This window comes from Amblyomma americanum, chromosome 1 (genome assembly GCF_052857255.1).
Source record: "Amblyomma americanum isolate KBUSLIRL-KWMA chromosome 1, ASM5285725v1, whole genome shotgun sequence".
NCBI classification, from domain to species: domain Eukaryota; kingdom Metazoa; phylum Arthropoda; class Arachnida; order Ixodida; family Ixodidae; genus Amblyomma; species Amblyomma americanum.
Genome location: NC_135497.1, coordinates 64,608,991 through 64,630,921, shown reverse-complemented (window position 1 = coordinate 64,630,921; position 21,931 = coordinate 64,608,991). Strand labels below are relative to the sequence as shown.

General features: G+C 43.0%; 1 pseudogene across 1 annotated transcript in view; it reads left to right on the top strand.

The window, feature by feature from the left end:
* The window catches only part of LOC144101056 (Fanconi anemia group I protein-like), a 63,201-nt pseudogene that overhangs the window by 34,267 nt on the left and 7,003 nt on the right, over positions 1–21,931 (top strand). The window contains exons 16-22 of the transcript XR_013307933.1: positions 2,030–2,177; positions 5,997–6,064; positions 6,672–6,840; positions 7,971–8,098; positions 9,666–9,843; positions 15,286–15,422; positions 20,202–20,318. The product of XR_013307933.1 is annotated as a Fanconi anemia group I protein-like (transcript). The remainder of the gene's footprint in view (positions 1–2,029; positions 2,178–5,996; positions 6,065–6,671; positions 6,841–7,970; positions 8,099–9,665; positions 9,844–15,285; positions 15,423–20,201; positions 20,319–21,931) is intronic.

Genomic DNA, 21,931 nt, shown 5'->3' with positions numbered 1-21,931 from the left:
GAGGATCGAAGCACTAACATGCACATACATACTAAAAATTCGTTCTCTCCCAAAACATCTCTGCCATCCCATCATCACCAAGTGCCTATCCAAAATATTATTCAACAACAAACCACATTTTATCAGGCTTTTAGTACTGTGCTTTGAAGATAAATGCGAAGAGTCAGCAGTACTAGATGCCCCACCAAACATTGAAAAAAGGCATGAAATATCTGCCATCATGGTACAGCCTCCCTTCAGTATGTGACTTCACACTGACATGTGCACACAAAAAGCAAACGCCACAAGAACACATACTACAAGAATTCTTTGCACTGCAAGAAAACTATGACACCTACAGTAAATTTTATACTGACGGCTCAAAAACAGAAATGCATGTTGGAAGTGCAGTAGTTCAAGGCAAAAGTGAAAAAAATGATACGACTGCCACAGTGCGTATCGGTTTTTACTGCCAAGTGTTATGCCATCTCTGTCGCTGTAGAGCAAATAGTTAAAGAGAATATCAAAAACAGCATCATCTACACTGATTCCCTGATAGTGCTCATAGCACTGCACTCTAGAAATGCTGCTGAACCCTTAAAGGAGTATAGACACCTAACTTTGGTGGCATGTTTTCCTCTCTACAATGATGCGGAAGACACTACTACGCATGAGTCACCATGTGATATTTGCCTACGACCGCTAAATAATTTTTAATCAAATTTTTTCTGTCATGCTGTTTCGGTTTCAACAGCCGTACGATGGCTGTGACGTCAAAGAGTGCTTTTGTGTCAAGTGAGGCATAGAGAAACGTCCATATAATTGCTGCTTCATTGTTTTAATTTAATGCAGTGCTGAAGCCAACCTTCCTCAAGAGCCAGAATGACAACAAATGCTGAAGCAGCAATTATATAGCAGTTTTTTCATGTCTCACGTGACCTGGAAGCACACGTTGACATCACAGTCCTCATTCGGCTGTTGAAATCGAAACCAAAACTGCACGAGAAAGAAATGTGATTATAAATTGTTCAGTGGTCTTAGGAGAATACCAGGTGGTAATTCATGTATAATAATGCCTTACGCATCATTACAAACAAGAAGACACGCACCCAAAAGTTTGGTGTCTATACTCCTTTAATAGGAAACACCATACGTAATACTATATAGTTAAAAGTCACAACACAGAAACATAACATTAAATTCTGCTGGGGTCCCTAGCCATGTCAGAATTGTGGGTAATGAAAAAGCAGATGTTTGTGCTGCACAAGCACGATTTGATCAAATGCAACATGTGAACATACAGCACAGGGATTGTTTGAAGTTAATGAACAGTAAACTCAGAGTGGCAGGCTGCATGGGAAGAGCAGGAAAACGACAAACTTCATTCTGTAAAGCCCATTTTAGGAGAATGCAAATCATGTAGACATCAACAATGTTTTAAAGAAGTTATTTTATGTCAGTTACACATCGGACACACACACATCTTGCACATAACTTCTTACTGACAAACAAAAAAGCCTCTCTGCGAAATGTGTGGGGATGAACTCACTGTAAACCACATTTTAATTTTGTGTGCAAATCTTGAAAGACAAAGAAAAAAAATATTTTGCATCATTTTACAATGAATACATTCCTTTACACCCCATGTTGCTTTTAGGTGATCAAGCACTTGTTGATTTTCAACATATTTTTAAGTTTCTCTAGGAAGCTAGTGTTTCAGACAAACTAAAGGTATTAAAAGCTTCGTCTTTAACACAAGACACTCTAATACCCCTGTCACACGGACACTGTAAAGGTACTTTGAACTAATGCTCCATTACTCTAAGGACGAACGCGCGCTGCCACACGGACGCGCCAAAGGACACCTAGCTCAAAGGAGCTTCGAAACAAGGCAGCTCGAGTTCGTCCTTTGAGGCTTCAAGGGAGTACTCTCTCTCCCAGCGAGTTAACAGCATAAATAAATTGAGAAAAGAAACATTCAATTTTCATTTTATAAATTCACTTCATAAGATTAGTGGTGTTTTAAAATATAAGATCATTTGTTTTGTGGCAGTCTCACCACTCCATACTCTCGTTCCAGATATACGAGCGTCACGGTAGCCACGGTAAATATGCCGCCATGTCGGCCATGTTGTTTGTAGCGAGTAGCGACGGAGAGCAGCTCGTCACATCTGCGGTGCTGTTGCCACTAGACTCAGGTCGCCACTGCTCGCCCACGATTATCGCACGTCGAGACTGCACTGCTCTTTTTTTTTTATACAGTTTCGTGCATGTGTGTGTGTGTGTGCGTGCGTGCGTGTGTGTGTGTGTCGACAAAATGAGTGGCGGTGAACCTGCGGAGCCTGGCAGTGCCAAACCGATAAAACCGCGCACCACATGGACCGAACGGGAGACTTGGGCTCTCATCGCGATATGGGAAGAGCATTTAGATAGCCTCAGGTTTGCAATTTTAATAACGCTTTTCGCCGATGAGGGCGCTAAAATCTTCTTGCGAAGGTCGTTCCGCGATCGTGTAGCACGGACGAACTCCCTTGAAGTAGTGCTCCTTTGGGAGCGTAAAGGAGCATTAGTTCAAAGTGCCTTTAGAGTGCCCATGTGACAGGGGTATAATCCTGTGTTTGGCGCATCGTAGCCTTAGCTGCTTTTGCGCCATTAAACTCAATATAAAACTAACATAATGTCACCTCTTGGTAATGGTTTGGTAATGGCGATAGTTGATTTGCTTTCATTCACAGGGCGTAAATGATGTAAAAAAATAGCAGCAAATCAGTGGAGCATGTTAGCTATATAGTGTCATTCACCAACTCTGGTGGTTTTGGTGTGCCATATGTAGGTGTTAAAGTTTTGTTTAAAGTGGAAAAAAAAACAGTAAATTTATGCTGAATTCTTTTTATGAAATTCGATTTTAACAGAAAAGATCAGTATCCTTTAGACATACGCCATAGCTTGCTAGCTGTTCAGTATGAGTTAAAATTGACCACAAAAGAGAATTAACAAGATGTGGAAGCCAGGAGCATGGTGTGTCAAAAGGATCGCCAAATTTAGTAGTGCAGTTTTATGCTTTGAGGCAATGCTTCATTACTTCAGACGAATGCAGGGTGCAAAGTGAGGGTCTCTACTTTCTTGGTTCCTTGTCAAGCTTCGTCTGCTACTGTAGCACTTTCTTCTCACAGACTATCATCACACTATCAGAGCCGTTACTTGGTTTTAAGGAGTTTTCACACGACATGTAGGCACACTGGCAATGTTTGTAGCCGCAACAAGCCAACGTCAACTCAAAGCCATGCACAAGTGTCGTGAAAAAGGGTCATGTTCCGGGTTCTTCTGTGGTTCAATAGAACTTTCATTGTTGATGTCATCGAGCAGACTACAGTCACCGACCGAATTTTCGGACTCAAAGGGACCCAAAAAATGGTCCGAAAAATCCGTGCAGTACAAAAAAAAATCACTTTATTGAGATGAAATCGGCTTAAAAATGTCACTGATTTTTTTTCTCTTGCTGACGGTGATTTGCGCCTGTATTTGCGCCAAAGTTGTACTTTCACTGTACATGCTAGACAGCAAGGTCACGGCATTTAGTTGAATACTTGCAACGCTTCTCTGACGGACCCGGCGGCGCCATGCTGTCCACAACCCGAGTGTGCACCACACCGCTCGTTCAAACACATGCAAAGACAAGGAACTTTTTGTTCAAAGCGGTGGAACCGCCGGATGCAATCACAAAGCGGCGAACGGATGTAACTTCGTGAAGACTGAGCGCCACTCGGTTGACGGTTGACGCGGTCGGATTAACCCAAGTGTCAAAACGGCGAATGGCGAACGTGTGAGACCTGCCGCGGTGGCTCAGTGGTTAGGGCGTTTTGCTACTGATCCGGAGTACCCGGGTTTGAACCCGACTGCAGCGGCCACGTTTCAATGGAGGCGAAACGCAAAGGCGCCTGTATGCTGTGCGATGTCAGTGCACGTTAAAAGATCCCCAGGTGGTCGAAATTATTCCGGAGCCCTCCACTACGTCACCTCTTTCTTCCTTTCTTCTCTCAGTCCCTCCTTTATCCCTTCTCTTAATACGTGGTTCAGGTGTCTGCCGAGATGCGAGACAGATACTGCGCAATTTTCTTTCCCCAACAACCAATTTTCAGTTTTAAACATATGAGACAAGCGATAACTGTCCGCGACATCATTGGCGACAAAAGCAAGTTGACGGCGATGACAATCCGACTGACACCTCGAAGTCTCAAAGATCGCAGGGACCTCTACTGGCAAAAATGAGGTACAGAAAGTATGTCAAGCCAATGCAACTGCAGAGTAAATCCACCTCAATTCTAGATGGTGGCTTTCGCGGCGGCGAAAAGCCGATAAAGTGGCAGATTTTGGCCCGCAGACAACTGAAATTAGTCCAAAAAATCGAACTTTGGACTTTTGAAGTCAGAAATATCCATCGCGAATATGTATGCGCTTCTATGGGGTGACTGACAGTGCCCCATCAAGGTCCGAAATATCCTACAAGTCCGAATTACTTGTCGACTACTGTATGTCATCGGAGGCCCTCTGGCTCATTCTGGGTTTAGCCTGGGTCACTTTTTCTTTCTTTCCAAACTGAACCTTTTTTTTTTGTGAAGCGTTTGATGCTTTCACAGTTCATTCCATCACTGAAGGAGTGCGCAGTGTGTCATGAGGAACAAATACGCTTACATTTATTACTCGCAACAAGATAAAGCTATTCCGACATGAATGCAACTAGACAAGGTATGGGCAAATGCATATGTGTATTGCTCCCCTACTGATTTCGCTTGCTTTTTTTTCTAGTTTGTTTGGGTTTTTGTGCAACCCAGGTTCCAGGGTTGCAATTCTATTTACGTTTTTGTTTTACGGTCCAATTACTTCCACGCTATTACTTTTATTTTTAGGTGATTGTATTTCATGTTGCAACTACTGCACTAAACATGACAATTAGGGCTTTAATTCCACATGAACTGCTCTTGCCAACAAACTAGCCAAGGTAAAGTATACGTGAATACTAGCAGTTGAAAGGCCCCAGAATCTTCTCCTGAGAGGATATTCCTAAAGGCAAAGTAGTAGCTGAGTTGCAAGCATTTGAAGTTGTAAAGCTGTGCTCTTGCTCATCCCTGCACCCTCTCGTCAGCATCATCCCACCTCTCGCAGATCTTCACGAATACAAGGAGAGAAGCCGAGTCTGTACTGTTGTTGGCCTCACAAGGGAAATCACTCATACCCACTCTGGGGCATCAACCAAAAATCGGGCAGTGATGCGACAATGCTCACAAAGAATAGCTTATGATACTAAAATAATAATTTATTTTTCCAAGAGGCAAGTGGCTGTATAGCGTCATTGGGCTTTGACGGGGTGAAATTAGAATGGAATCAAATAATTGGAGGACATGAACTCTTTATCACAGCAGCTCTGTTATTTTTTTATTTTTTTTTGTTTCCATTAACGTTTTTTTTTTTATCAATGGCAAGCCTTTGTTCTTGGGTGAGACAGTCTCGTATTGTGTGTCCACTGCATCACCAGCTCCTGCAAATTGTGGACAGTGGCAACATGTTTCAAACAGAATGCCAGAGTGCCACTTAAGACATGTAGGGTGTGCTTTGCCTTCTCTTCGAGTACAGCATGTAGAGCAGAAATGCATAGCCAAGATTTTTCATTTATTCAGCCATACTGTGAGCTTTTATAGGTCTTTACTTTAGGTGATTTAGACCATGTGCTAACCAAGACACACGGCATGTTTAGGGGATGTTTAGAGTACCAGTTTTACTTGTGTGGTGACATCCTTCAAAAAGTTGTGTTTTGCAGCCAAACGCATTGTGATCATTGGGAAAGTGCATCAGGCACAAATTCTATCATCGTTGATTCAGTGTGTGTTTTTGGCTGTTGCTATATTTTTAGCTGCACTATTAATTACCACTCTGACTGCTTTGAATTTCACCTTTATGTGCTATGCAGGATGCTTTTTAAAAACTGTTCACAACAAAGCACTTTTTTTTTTTTTTTGCAGAGGGTGTAGATCATGCTGAAGTTCCCGATCTGACTGAGCTGATTAAATCTCAGTACAGTGTGTACAAGGTATGTATGTCTGCTCATGTTTATTGGCTTGTTTTTCATGCTTTAGTTTAATTCACTAGTGTATTCAAGGACACATATCAGAAAGCTCTGATAGCACGAAAGACAGTCTGGAATTTTTATTGTTATTTATGAATTTGAATCGGCCGGCTGCAGCCTCCAGTTTGCACAATGCATTGCATGTGGTCATTTCTTTTGACACCCTTTCCACTTGCAAAAAAAAAAAAAAAAGCTTGGGACCTCTATTGTAGAATCAAAAGGTGATACTAATGTCCTCAATTCAGTGGACTGCTGGTGTTTCGTGTTGTGTAGATGCCTGTGCCTGTGATTTTGCATCAGCAGTTTTCTGGCGTTTTCACACGTGCAAGGCTGCATGCAGGGTGTTTACACTTCTCTCTTACACTCCAAGTGTAGCCTTCTTGGTTGTCATTGCTGTGTACTTTTGTTCTTCCACCAATGCACCCCCTTTGTTCCATTTTGTGCCTCAGCAGGGAATAAAATGATTTATGAGCTGTAATGTTTTATCTGTTGCACTAGGCTGCTATTGACTGCGGCATCTCATATGTCTCTGTGTAGCATAAAAATAAAGATCACCCTTTTGATACTGCAGACTTTGGTAAATGACATCCTGTGCCAACCTGGAGACAGCATGCGACTCAAGGAACTGATACCAATAATGCTCATCTGCTGCTGTCTGTGCCGATTCATAGAGCCAGGCTCCCTCCTCTTTGGCGATCTTCAAGAGTGGGTGAAAGAAATCTGCAAGCAGCAGAGCATAAGTAGGCCACTTTGTCTTTTATGGTGGTTTTCAAGGCGTTCAAGTTTGTTGCAAGACGTATTGACTGTAAAGATAGGAACCTGTTGGCCCACAGTGTTGTGTGCATGTACACAGGATGCAGTGAGCCGTAATTCCTGAAATTTTTTCGAACTTGAGCTGTTAGAAAGCATTCGTTAAGGCCTTTCAAACGGTATACTCCTCAGAAATGCACCATTTTCTCATTACATCATAGATGCACCATGACGTTTTTGTGCGAACATGAACGTGTGAGGTACAAACCATAAAATACATCCTGCATTAAAAGACGCATTGGAATGTTATTTTGCTTCCTGTAACACATAGCATGCATCTGTACTTGCTCAGTTATATTTTCATGAAAACGTACCCTAGAGTCTTCCTGCATTGTGAAGTCTCAACCAAAGTCCCCCCTTGCTGATACTTGACTAGTATAGGCACATTACGATTGTTTTACATCACAAACAACAGTGGAACCCTGCATTGGCCAGTGGCAAAGCACGGTTCTCTTAGTGGCAAAGCACGATTCTCTTTTTTCAATGGGATCTGGAAGGCAGACATCAGCCAAACAGGAACATTTCATTTGCAAGAAAAGGAGAATTGTACCTGTGGCAAAGCAGCCTGCTTATCGCAGTCTCTCATGTAATGTGGAGCCAACATGACAAGTGCACATACGTGTGAAGTCTACTAAAATAATCATGCAGCCACACTCGTTCAGTGGTGCCTGACAGTGGCCTTTGCTTATAATCAGCAAGAGAGGGTGCTTACATAAATGGGAGGCTTTATCGGGACTTTAGATTGATACTGAACAGGACTGCCCTGGAATGAACTTGGCCATGGCTACCAAGTGCGTTATATTTGTTTGTTTTCCTTTTTTTTTCTTATTGTGTTCTGGTGGCTGCAGGCATGATGTTGCACTAAGAATAAGCTGTTCTCTTCTATGCATACTGAAGAAGTTGGCGCGGAAAAACGAGGACAAGCGAGACAAACAAAGACGAGCGCTCGTCTTTGTTTGTCTCGCTTGTCCTCGTTTTTCCGCGCCAACTTCTTCAGTATGCATTTCAACCAACTCGCCCAACTTTCTGCTCTCCTAAGTGTTCTCTTCTACTCTACTAGCTGATCCAGCTGTTGCGTGCAGCCTGCTGTCTTTCTACCTGACTGTGAACCATCAAACACATGACTGTCTCAAAAACTTTGGCAACATTGCTGTCAGCTGCCATTACAACCTTGGAGATGTGAATGAAGTAAGTTCCTTTTCACTACGGGTGCGCAAAATCTTAAGAATTTCAAATGCGAGTTGAATGTATTTGTATTTAGGTTTATATTGATTCGGAAAACGGTTATTAGAAAATTTTCAACTAATCGGCACCTATAGAATATTTTCGAGTTTCATCAATCCTACCACGGCGCAACCACAGTGTTTGGGCAAATTATCTGAAGATTGAGTTTATAGTGTCAGGAAAACAGTAAAAAGCGTTCTTTTTGCTCTCTTCTCTGTTCTTCATGTGGACCGGTCACGATCCGCAGCTAGTGTCATCGGATGGGGCTAAGCTTGGACGGTATGCAAAATTTCACAAATGGGCTTTTCAACATACTACACACTACATGAAAACATGATGGCCAACTTCCTGCATCTAATAAACAACATGAAAGCTGCGTTTTTTTTGTGTGCTTGTTTGTTTGTTCGTTCGATCCATCCGTAGTGCGCTTCATAGTTAACGGCCACACTGATGCTACTCATCCTGTTGTATTCACAACTCTTCTAGCGAAAGCTCCACCATCTCGTTTTAGTCAGCTGTGATATGTGGGAAAAGCTCGCTTGCAGAATTTTTTATGGTGCTTTTGAAGTGGGGCTGAGTCTAGGGGTCACTGGCAGGGTATGATCGTGCAAATATCACGCCTATTGCATAGTGTGTTGTAGACAGTGCACTTCTGACATCCACTAAACCACAGGTGTGACGACAAAAGCAGGGCCCCTGTCGCTAGGTCATAAAATAGTCTGCCATGCGCAGTTTCGCTTTCTGAGCTTCGCCGTCAGCCTGTGGTGATAGAGGCTATCTGCCGTGCATGTGCTAGCCAACCGAACTAAAGCTACGCATCGTCTTTGGACGCCGATTGGTGCATCGCTGGTCATTCCTTTTTCTTTTTAGAAGCTTCCTCGCCATTCCGGCGCTAATGTGCGTTCCATTCGCTTGCGTCTATTTTGTTCCTCCAGCACTCTGAAACAGTGCGCTTGTCATGGCCTGTTCCTTGTCTGCAGTAGAGCCTCCTCACAAAACTTCACCGCATTTTGGACAGTCTTGTTCTAAAAGGCAGGACGGCATTTCTTAACATGGCATTCAGATAATTCTGAAATTTCTTTCAGTCCCTTGATGTTCGAATTCATGGATTTCATTTTGTCACTCATTTTGCATAACCACGTTACAGTTTGCATAATATCATGTTTCATCAATTATTATATATTACCATAAATACAGCCCCCCCCCCCACACACACACACACACACACACACACACATGCACACATGCCTGCACGGTGCTGAGTCAATCTAGTTTTGTTCAATTTCAGTTGCAAACACCACACGCTATTTTGAAGGGAAAGAAATGAAGGCAGCAACGATTGCCTATTTATTTATTTCTGAATTTTTTTTCCATAATGAACAGTGACTGGAAGGCATTCTTTTTTCATATTTGTATTCACTTCGTATCTGAAAATCTCAATATTCGCGCACCCTTACTTTTCAAATTGCTTGGTTTCTTGGATTTCTCATCCTATGTTCTACATTTTTCTGTTGTTCTCACTTTACTATAGGATGTGGAGCTTTCCACAAAGCAGGTGTTTTCTCTTATCAATGCCAAAACAGTGGCATCACTGGTGCCTGTACTTTTGGAGCATGTCCACAAGATACAGGAACGCGTCGACTGGTTGCTGCCAGCTGTCAGGTCCTATACAAACCTGGAGGCTCGCACAAGGGAGAGTGAGAGTGAAGGTAGTTTTTCATGCTTTTCTTCTGCTTGCAAATGCAAATTACAAGCTTAAGGCAGCTATAGTTGATCTGTTAGAACTTCCATACTATATGTTCCTATAACTTGAAATTGCCGTATAGTCTTGTGTAAGGGCTGCACCTGTGTATAGGTCATACCCACTCTTTTGGACTAGATAATTGAGAAAAAATAGTTATACGTATTTTTTAAATTCATGTATGGACTGCACCTTCAAAATTCGCACCTGAATTTTTTTTGTAAATTTGCGGCCCTTACACGAGTTTATACGGTATTGATACTTTTGCTCTTGCCACTCAGCCTGAATGTTGCGATGCCCTGTATGTCTTCAATGACAGTCTGTTTGCTCTCTGAATGGTGTCAGGTGACTGAATAAGTTCAGACAGGTACAGATTGATGAACGGTTCACTGCTTACAGCACAAGTAGCCAGTACACATACCCATGAATATTTTAATGCGACAACGTTAAGGAGCCCGCGTTGCAGAAAAACTGGTGTCGTTGTCGGCATGACATGATTGACCGTGAGCAAATAATGCTTGAAAAATCTCCAGAGAAGGTGGCCCGCCTAAATGGCGGGTGGGCCACCTAGGACATGGGGCCTTGTGGCACCATCTCAACCTGCCCACTGGATTGTGAGCAAATTGCCCATTGTGGCAGATGGCAGCTAATGTAAGGATTGGTCGCGAGACGTTGCTCAGCAAGAGAAACCTGGGTCTCACAAGCCCCACCAGTGGCAGCTCGTGCCATCGCAGGACAGTATTAAATTGCTTAACCGCTGCACCACTGCACCAGGAGTGATATAAGGGCTCCCAGGAATTCATGAATGTAAAGTAGCGAATGACCAATTCTGCATATATGGGTGTTAACCCATTAGCGCTATCACATCATACCATTAAGGCGGAGCTTAAGTGGTGTCCCCTCCAATTTATTTTAATGGTGGAACCGGCTGGCATGATTTCCTGGATAGCTTAAATGGGCAGATTTATCCTCCCAGTCATTCTAGAAACTTATTACAAGAGTGACACTGCTTAGGAACTACGCCTGATTTTTCAGTAGTGTGCTTCACATATTTTTCATCTAAATTTGTGGAAATACGAGGGGACCAAAGCCTTTCGCCCCGCCCGCACTCCCACTCCGCGGATGCAGCGATCCCGCTCGCTAACCGCGGATGGGTTTCTTGCTCGAGGGACAAAGGGAAGGGACGACAATAGCGTGAACACTCATATGCTATTTATTACAGTTGCAATTAATGCGCAGATCGGGCCAGCTAGCTACAAAACATCGAGGCATTCCTCGGAAATAGAAGGCTACGTAAGAAGGGCTTCCGACTTACCGGCTGGGGTGCGACTTCGGAGGTATCGGCGGTGAACGTTTGTATGCGCCGACAATGGCGGCCGGGTTTTCCCGTTCGCGCCGCATTCTTGGGGCAAAGCCGATCCCCGAGCATTTGCTGGGGAAGGCGACCAGAGCGCGCGTCAGCTGCGCTCGGTTCGCTGCCTGGAACCAGAAGTCCAGCGGCAAGGCACAATGGATCCCCGTGCGCCTGCCGCGGAAGGTGACGAGAGCGTGCGGCTCCAACCGCTCGTAATGCTGGCCGGATACCGAAGAGGCTCTCTCCGGTTCCGCAGAATTCCGCGTAACCTACGAGGTGGCGCTCCCGTCGCCGTTCCCTTTCTCCCATGAGGGAGACTTCCCTCCTCGCCCAGCCGGGGCTGTCCATCCCGACGGCCGACGATGAAGATGGGCCGCATCGAAATGGAGGGGGGAAACAGTTTTCCACAAATTGTCCCTAGTCTATGCCCTCAGTTATCAGCACGTTAGTGCGGGCTTAAGTATATTTCTTTTTTGCTTCTTTGATTGCAAACGAAAGGGTTTGGTTTGGTTTATGGGGGTTTAACATCCCAAAGCGACTCAGGCAATGAGGGACGCCGTAGTGAAGGGCTCCGGAAATTTCTACCACCTGGGGTTCTTTAACGTGCACTGACATTGCACAGCACACGGGCCTCTAGAATTTCATCCCCATCGAAATTCGACCGCCGCGGCTGGGATCGAACTCGCGTCTTTCGGGCCGGCAGCCAAGCACCATACCCACTCAGCCACAAATGAAAGGGAAATGTGCATATAATTTATGTCATCATTTTTCATTATGGAAGCAAGAGCACGCTGTCATGGTGCTGAGGCTTTGCTTTTGTCATTATTTGAAGGGATGAGATTTAAGAGCACCTTGGTTAGTTGGTCATGAGATAGTTTCAGGCACTGTGGCATTTAGATTCTTATTGTTCTAGTACATGTGATCAAGAAATAAGTTTCCGAGGGTAGTAGACTTTTGGACCATTTTACTGATGCTGTTGATCTGAAAAGTGCATAGATAGGTAGGAAGAGGCACGTATTGTGTTCATACTGGAGGTCACTAATTTTCATTTTAATCGTTTAAAAATTTTAATGTTTTTAAATTAATTTAGATATGTTCTGAAAAATTGCAAAATATAAATTTCTTGCCATGCACACATGGTGTATCCTTGAACCTGTGCTTCTTAGTACTGCTTAATTATTGGCACTCATAAAATGTTCGTGAATGACTCTTGGCAAAGCTTATTCAAGACAATCTTAAAAGGTAGTCAAATTCTTCTAAGTTATTTTAAGTTATTTTTATGCGTGTGTGTCTAAAGCATGTGTACTCCACCTACCAATTGGATTTTTGAGGATGTGTGCTTGGTAGGTGATAGCTGATGAAGCAGTTTTACTCCATTAGAAAGCACTCTTTCAGAAAACAAGATTATTGAATTGCGGTCCTTCCTCGTTAATGTGGACGCTTTGGTTCCCGAGCAAAACTGTACATAAAGTGAGTTGTCAGCAATAACAAATAGCTAAGAAAAAATAAAAGAACATGCTATGATTAAGTCCTGCCTTTGTACATACTGGTGGGCGGCTAAGTTGCACATAGACATGATTTTGGGAGCTACAGGCCCATTATCCTGGTTGCTATTGAGCTTGAAATAATGTGGTGCAGCTTGGCGCGCCTTGTGGTCTGTGATATGCTTGATGGCGCCTCACGGCTAAATGATACTACGACTGTTCACATCTTGCGACCGCTCGCTGCTACAGCACTCAATCAGCTGACAGCTGCTGAATGCAGCTTTCTACTTGGCACAAGCTGCAGAGGGAGTTCTCATTACAGTCAGTCATGCAGTATGGAAAATTGTGAGGCACGTCAATTACACACTTTTGCACTGTAAAGCATGAAACCACAAAAGAAAAGGCCAGCACTCAGCCATTTGCACTTTTTCACTGCAGTTCTTTAGTGTCATGTACTCTAAGTGCAGAAACTGAAACACGTTGTTGGGGTAGTAGATTTTGTTCTCATTAACATCCATATTAATGAGACAAAAATACATGGGCCGTAATGAGCACTGTGCAATTTTTCCCTGTCCATTGTCCGGACTATGAGTTTTCATACTGACTAGGCGTAAATACACTGAAAAAGTTTGTTCCCCAGAAAAATTATTCATACTTCGAGTTGTTCATATTAACTCAGGTCATATCAACAAGGCAAGGCTGTGTATGCAAGACCACTAATTTTTCTGCAATTCCTCGAATGCATGAAAAATAGCAAATTTTAACTTTTTGCATGGAAAGTGTGTTCGCAGCCACATCTTCTCTTTATGATATTAGGCACATGCGAAAAGGGGTTTCTTCTAATTTTCTTTGAATAATTTTGAAGTGAGTACTATTTTGAATACTTCTGACACACAAAAAAGTTTGAATGGCACAATAAGCATTTTCGGAATCGTGTTTATCGAACACACAAGGCCGTAGTGGCTTCCCTTGGAAGCGGGCGGGAGCCACTGTGCATGCGTAGATCGCCCTGAGGACGCCACAAGGCGCCAGGCTCCAGATGTTTGCACTCCTGCCATGTCGAGACCAGCCAGCACATGCACATTGGCGGTGCGCCGAAATGGATCGCGCTATGCTAAATCTCTCCTTTGCTGCATGCCGCCGTGCTAGTTACATCGTGTGCGCACTGCGGGGAGCGCGGCTGCCGACACTTGGAAGGTACAGAACTGGGCGCAGCGCTTCCTCCTGCTGAAGTCTGTTGCCGTGAGCTTGCGCAGACCGACTCCGGCATAAGCGCAAGAGCACAGGCATGTGCCATGGAGTCGGTTCTCTGGTTGTGTGCGCGTCGTGGTGACATGCCGGAGGAGCTATGTTAAACCGAAACCATATGCAGCAAGAGCTCCACACGCCTTATTCGCTGGAGTCCAATACTTTGCGATTTTGAATACAAACATTCAGATCGAATCGAATATCGAATACTTTGCAATTTGATCGAATATTCGAAATTATCGAATATTCGCACATGCCTAAATGGATATTGTGTGTGTGGATATCAGTAAGAATGATAGAATGATGGGAATGTGATTAATTTAATGGTGTGAATTTCTTTTGAAGGGTTGAATCTAGTAACGAATGAATTTATGCTAATGCTTCGACATGCCTGCTCTCCCTTCCCCTCAAGCAAGCTAGTTCGTGCTGTGGCTCTTGCAGCTCCGCACTCGCACGCTTGTTTGGGAAAAGTTCCGATAAAGGTGCTCGTAGTGCCATATTTGCAGTAATATAGCACTTTTTTCTTCTTTTTTTCTTAAATCGTTTTTTTTTTTTTTTCAGAAAGAACCTTGTATTATATTTGGAACCTAGCTAGCTATGAATGCAGTGCGAATTTTTTTTTTTTTTGTTTCACTATTTGGTACAACCGCAGTGTGCTCACCTAGCAGACTCATGGGCTGCGAGAAAAAGCCAACTTCCCTGTGACCTTGGACCATCAGTGCGAAATGCGTGAGATGCACTGGCAAGAAGTGTTGCAACAACCTTCGAAAGAGAATGGTGTAGCTGGCGTTTGATTAAGTAGAGAAGACGGCGCAAGAGCCATGACGGGTAGGGAAGGGGAAAAGGGGTGAAAAGGCACAGAACTGTGCACATAGAAATACGAAGCAGTGAGACAAGAAGCGATTGCACAGTGGCCATTGTTGCCTGAAAGGCCAAATGCATTCACGCACAGGAGCCTTCCTGCAGAATTTTGCAGATTCTTTACTCTTAATTTACAGAATTTTAATTTTTCTACTGCAGAAAATCAGGGTTCTTATTTATATAGATGTACCATTCAGGATGATTTGAAATGCATTGAGAATATGGCAAATGTTTAAAAATTTAACATAATCAGAAACACAAGATATCTGAGTGAATCCCTGTCACAAATTACTCTAGCATTTGCAGCTGCTGCGTTGCGGCAGTAAAGTTTTACACAGACTAATTCAAACTTAATTCTTGAATTACATTTTTCTTTTTTTTTTTAATTCCTTTTGTCTGTTTTGGCTTTGTTCAGTGCCTTGGATATGTCATATTGACCTTGTCTTCCTACCTGTCCTGGTAGACTCCACAGCATCCTCAAGACAAGTCCAGGAAGTGGGCCTATGCAGGCAGCTTGGTTACTTGGTAGCAACTTTTGTGGAGCTGACCCAATCTCAGCTTAGTCGAATCTACAATTCACTGACTGGCCTCAGCAAGCTGGTATGTAGAAACTTGTTCACTGGAAGTGGAAGTGCAGAAGTTTTAATGTGAAGAAAGCCTTCATCCTCTTCTGCTCAGTGTGAAATAATTCTGATTCATAAAGTGCGCTTTTTTTTTTTAATATGGTATCTAATATGGCGCTCAAGTTTATTTTGAGAAGAATGCCACACTTGCAAAAATCTGCTGATTTGTGTTGGGCTAAGTAAAGAGGTGTTTCGTCACTTCTAAATTTACCTCTTTGACCAACATCTTATACATAGAGCCTTTCGTTTTCAGCTAAAATGTTTCCCCGATTCTTACACTCCAAACAGGTTGCTTAAATATCGGGTTATACCTGGTTTCTAGCTAAAAATCTGCTTTATGGGGAACTTAGTTCTCAAGTGCACAAAGCTGAGAATACCACACGATAATGAGCGGATATTCCGTGCTTATTCCAGAGCGGTGTTCTCATATTATTGATGATTTTAAATCTCATTCACTGCATGTTATTCATGATACGAAATAATGTAAAGAACAGTTTGAAAAGTGCATTTTTGGTAGTGAGAAGCCAAAGCGCAGAATAAGCTGATGTCTTCTTGTCGTTATTGTTTCAAGCGCTACTGGTGCTAACAACGTCCTGCCCTAAGGCTCCTGTGCATCTAAAAGGGACACTGATGTTGAATGAATGTTTTGACAGTGTGCAAACAAAGGCAGACGGGTCTTGCATGGAATGGAAATGCTGTGCTGGAGATAGTAATGCATGCACCGAAATAATTGTGGTACCTAAATGAGAAAAATAAAATGTTGAATATCATAAAGTTTTTAGTGTAGCCTGCATTTGCATATTGTTTATAAAGATAATAAGGAAAAATGCAGCATTTTAGGTTGCATACAAAAATTTGCACTTAGTAAATTGTCATTTGGTGCACAAAAATTACTCAAAAACCCCTGAATTATGGAGCTTTTTTCTGGATATTTTCATTTGTAACCGAATTTAAGCTCAACAAATATCGCCCAATTTTTATCCCCTGAATAAAAAAAAAACGAAAACGAGGGGCTGTACATAGACAAGGCTTACAAGGGTAGAAGTGTGGGCTAGTTGGTTGTTAAAATCTTAATATAGCACCTAAGACAAAGGCACAACAGGGCACAAACGGCACTGTGTGTGTCCTCTTGTCTCTGTCCTCGTCCTTTGTGCTGTTTCAAAATACAATAAAAGCTCGTTTATTTGAACCGCGTTAATTAAAAAATCAGGATAATTCAAACTGCTGGCACAATCCCAGCCAACACCCATGTAAGTCTATGGCATCGCACGCTCGCACCGGTTAATTTGAATGGGCTTCTGAAGGGAGGTCACGTCCAGGTATGATCGGCACGACAACTGATCATCCCAATAGCCTTACTCAAACCTGAATTTCATAGCCACACCATATAGTTTTGGTTTTGCTTTTCTGAGCTTCGTGCCAGCCCGCATCAGCCAGCCAAGCAAGCCCTGTTATGCGCCGTTTTGGGCGCCGATTGGCATGTCCCGCTAGTCTTTTCTATTCCGCTTTTTTTTTTTCTTGCAACTTCAGCGCCGCTGAGCATTTCCGTCTCCGTGGTTCTTTCGTTCTTCTAGAGCACTGAAACTGCGTGGTCGTCACATGCCATTCATTGTTTTTGATGTGAAGCATCCTCACATGTGACATTGATGCTTGTGAGCTGGGCGATGCAGTAACAGTGGAGCTCCACCTCTAAAAATAGTCATTGTCACGCTGCTCTCATTTCAAAAGCAAACAACCATTGGCCTGTCTTTCACCAAATAAATTTACCATGATTAAAGGAGCTCTTGTTAGTTTTTTCGGGGTCATTCGATAGTTCGAACTTTCAGATAATAGTAACATTTTTCCCGGTTCCTTTAAGTTTGAGTTAACGAGCTTTTACTGTATAGACAGGGCGTCCCAGCTGAAGATAGCCAAGGTTTTCAAAGTGATGGTGCATTCTATCCAAGTGAAACCAAATCAGTGCTGTTAGGAGTCACTTATCTGCAGTATTATTTCAGTCTGCTAAGTTAATTAATTACTGCCAATGTGCTAACTTTTCAAATCTTGGCTTCAAGCACGAAATGGCAATAGGAAAGTTGTATTTAACATTGTAAAACAAATACTGCACTTCACTTTAGGTACCTCTTTATGGGCTTTAGAAGAACACCCATGAAATACAAAAATTGCCACGTGACAGCAGTGCTTTTGTATGTGCTCTCAAATAACTAAATCCTCTGTCTGAGAAGTTCTGTGCTGAGGGGCCTTGATCACAATATATGCGCCAGCAATTGCTGATGTACTATGTGAACCAAGCATATATGAATGCACAGAATTACATAGACATTGTATTTCTCTTCGTGCAGTAACTTTTCATGGGCAATATTTGCTTAGGCCGAAGTTGTGTTTTTTTCTGTCTTCCGTTTCCTTTTTCTTTAGTCTTCTGTATTTTGTCTTTATTTTATGAGTGAAGCACCTCTCTATAGGAACATGTTTTATCCCATGTCCTGTGGGAACCTTATAAACATTTATCACAGCCGCTCGTGCTAGGTGCCCGATAATTGACAGATACTCGCTTTGCACGACATACCTCGCGGCTACTGGAAACCGCAAGACCCATCAGCTTTTGATAAAATTTAGTTCTTTTAGTGTGCGTACAGGAGCATTGCTGCTGCGTGGTACTTTTGGTATTTCACATGCATTCTTCTAAGGCCCATAAAGGCTATATAAACAGTACATTGTTGCAAGCGCTCATAGTTCTTTTTTTTTTTTAAGGTTGTTACCTAGTTATTCCCAATTAATTATTAATTAATTAAGCAGGCTGAAAAATATTCTGGAGACTAATCCAAACAATGCCATACTGCATTCAGTTGGTTTCATACGGATAGGATGCTTCTTCCTTTTAAAACCTTGGGTACATTTAGCAGAGGCATACATTACTTTTTGCGAATGTTTGTTATCAAGCTTGAGCATGCTGGCTATAAAGTGATTGCCATCATCTCTGACAACAATTCCATCAACAGGCAGACAATGTCGTTGTTTTCAAGCCCCACCAGTCTAGTCCTGAGTAGGCATGTGAGAAAGTGGTTTTTTGGTTCCAAGCGAATTTTAAGCAAGTGGTAATTTTCTTCGAATAATTTCGAATACTTCTCGCACACAAAATTGGTTGAACGACACAATAGGCATTTTCAAAATAATGTTTTTTGCTAACATGCTAGGCCATTACATGAAAAAAAGAATGCCTTGAAGCTTTGTCACACCTATTGAAGCTGTGTCGACTTTCTGCAAAAATAGCCATCGGAAATTGGGGCAGCTGACCACCTACATGCGGTGCCAATGCATCTGTGTGGTGTGAGACCTCTGTGTGGGGCCTTTAACTGCTGCTCTTAATTGTGGTTGCGTCGTTGCACAGCTGTTGGTTTTAAGTGGAAACTCCGTGACACCTGCTAGGCATATGCACCGGATGCCGCATCAGGTGTCGGAGAGGGGCACCTATCTCCATGTCTCTCGTGCTAGCTCCCCTTGGTGCTCGCGCCTTTGTGCTTGTTTAGCGGATTTCACGCGGAGAAGACCTGTGGCAGCTGCAGTCAGCACAGACTTGTTCTGCTGAAGTCAAGGGAGCCGAGCGTCCTTCGATTAGAGAAATTTAGCAAAGTGAGGAGCCACTGCGCATGTGCAGATCGCCCTGGGGATGCCACAAGGTGCCAGGTGCCGGCCAGCTATTTGCACGCCTGTCTCGTCGGGACTAGTCAGTGCCTGCACTCTGGTGGTGCATGGAAGTGGATCGCGTTATGTAGAATCTCTCTGCTGGTGCACGCCGTCGGTGCATGTGCACTGCGGGTAGCGTGGCCCCAGGCACCTAGCAGGTACAGATCTGGGTGCCGTGCTCCCGCCTGCTTGCGTCTCTTGCCGCGAGCATGCACAGACAGGCTCCGGCATATACACGGGAGCGCAGGCATGCAGCGCTAAGTCAGGGCTTTGGCTGTGTGCGCATCGCGTTGCCATCCCAGAGGAGGCACGCCGAGCTGAAACCACGCGCAGCAAGAGTTCCAGAAGTGTTGTTCGCTTGAGACGAATACTTCCGAGATTCCGAATACCAATCATTTGGATTGAATTGAATATTAAATACTTTACTATTCGTCTAAACATTCGAAATTATCCAATATTCGTACATACCTAGTCGTGAGAATAGGTTTATGAATGTTATACAGCTATTAGTATACTCTGAGTAGAGGTGAGCATCACCAGCCACTGTGAAATAAAGGCCTCTCCTGATGATCTCCAATAAGCCGTCCTGAGGCAGATGTGGCTGCCTTATCCCTCTGTCTTTCCTAAGCTTATTACGCCACCTGATGTTCTGCTTCACTGAGTTATGTTCACCATTTTGTTGTTATTTGCTATATTGTTCTGGTCGGCCACCAATTTTTTGTTCTACATATGGGACAACTGCCAAGGAAGCTTAGATGGCTATATTCATGAGCAGTTTTATTTAAAAAAAAAAAACAATGTACATGTTTCTGTGCTATTTCTGGTTGTTTGATATTCTCCTTTCTATAATCAATAAATGGCTTATCGTCATTCAGAATTTTTATTTATTTATTTGCACAAGGTACAATGTTGAAGTACCGAAATTGTGAAATTTTTCGGAGAAAATAAGGACTTCTGTTGCCTTGGTGTATATGTTCACTTGCACTGTGCATCACGTTCGGTTCATTAGCTCTCTTTCCCAACGAGTGGTCTGTACTACCATTGACTTTTCCACTCTTATGACTTCTTGCAGTACTTGTCGCTGTACAGCTCCAAATTTGGGAGCTTCTGCAGCAAGTATGAGAAGCTTATAAAGTTAACGGCTGCGCAGCTGACACCAAATGTCTACTCTATGATCACCTTCCTGCAAGTAAGTGCCGCATTTGAGAAAATGCTTTGCAATTTATGGCATAGACCACTCAGTGCTTTGCTGGGTTGTTGCCGTAATGTCTTCTCAATAGTCGAAGTTCAGATCTGTTGGTCATGACCAGTAGCAGTGTGACAATTGTTAAGAACGAGTTGCACATACATAAAAGATGAACACCGGAAAAAAAAAAAAGGTGAAGATGGAACGAGCTCAAACTATCAACTGGTTTTATTGGGTTCAATACTGCTTATATAAGCAGTGTGCACACGTGCCTAAAAAGGGGAGGAAAGAGGGCAAATCAAGCCTGCACACAAATCAACAGAATCTGTGCAGAAAGTTTGTTCTGCATTATACAGGGTAACAGAAGTGTCACTAATGCAGTCCTCATCCAGTGCAATGCAGTGTGCACGCAATGAGACTGCAATGCAGTCATGCAGTGCGGTTTGACTGTAGGGCATTTATTAAATGCGTGTTTTGCTGTGTTTCTGCTCTATGTTTTTCACTTTTTATACTCTTAAATACCTAGTCTAATGTATTATGTGCTGGCAGTATAAGTCCACAAGCTACTGTGTGATAGGACTGAGTTAGGGTGTCTGGCAACCTGGAATTGTTAAGGGATATTTTGAGCACCTGAAGAAATCAGGGAATTGTCAGGATTAGCATCAAAAGGTTGGCCAAGTGAAAAGGGCTCAATAAAATCAACGTGCTGGTCCGCAGTGATTTGCTATGGTTTAGCGAGTGCCCAGCGCGAGGTCCATGCCGCACTCCTCACTAAGTTCTTGAAACAAAGCTCATGAATGGTACACAAGACGCAAGGAACACACAAGGACACAGCACCTCTGTCCTTTGCACCACTCTTGTGGTTTGTTTCAGGAAGTTATACTCCAACTCGCCCACCTATGGTTCGTCACTAAGTTTGGGCTGGTGCTGACCGAGAACTGAATCTACCTACACTCAAAAATATTTTCTGCAGAAGAAGCTGGAACCAGTAGTGAGCAGAATTAACTTTTCGTTTTATATCCTTACTGCTAACTTCAGATGCTCGGAAGAAAAGGAAGATAGGCATCGTTCTAAAGGAGCACTGAGGACAACTCCATCTAATTTTTGTTCTGAGTAAAAATTGATTCTATGGATTTTTCTGTCTATGTTAATTTTTTTTTTCAGCAGCGAAAGACTCAATTACTGCTGAGAAAGTTAGATTTTAAAATGTAGCATTTTCTTTCCCCATTTAATTCAAGCTTGTAACATCACAATTGAAAAATACTTCATGATAACCATTTGGAAGTGGATGGAAGCCTAGCCTAGCCTCGGGTGTCCATGCAGTAAAGCCTATCTTGACACACAGCAGCTTGCTAGCGAAAGCGGGTGGTGGTACCTGTGTTTCATTTTTTTACTTTTTCTAGAGCTCCACTTTCAGTGTAATTAGTGTCGTTTTCATTAGTAGATGGCAATTTATCTATACAAGCCAGCTTCAGCTTGTCCTCAGTTACCCTCTAAAGAGCGGGAAGGAAAGCAGCAGCTGCTTCCTAAGTCCAAGGTCGAACTCGGACTGCCTTCAGGACTGCGCCATTTTTTACAGTTTTAGTAAATTGTTTTTTTGTGCTGAATGGTTCATG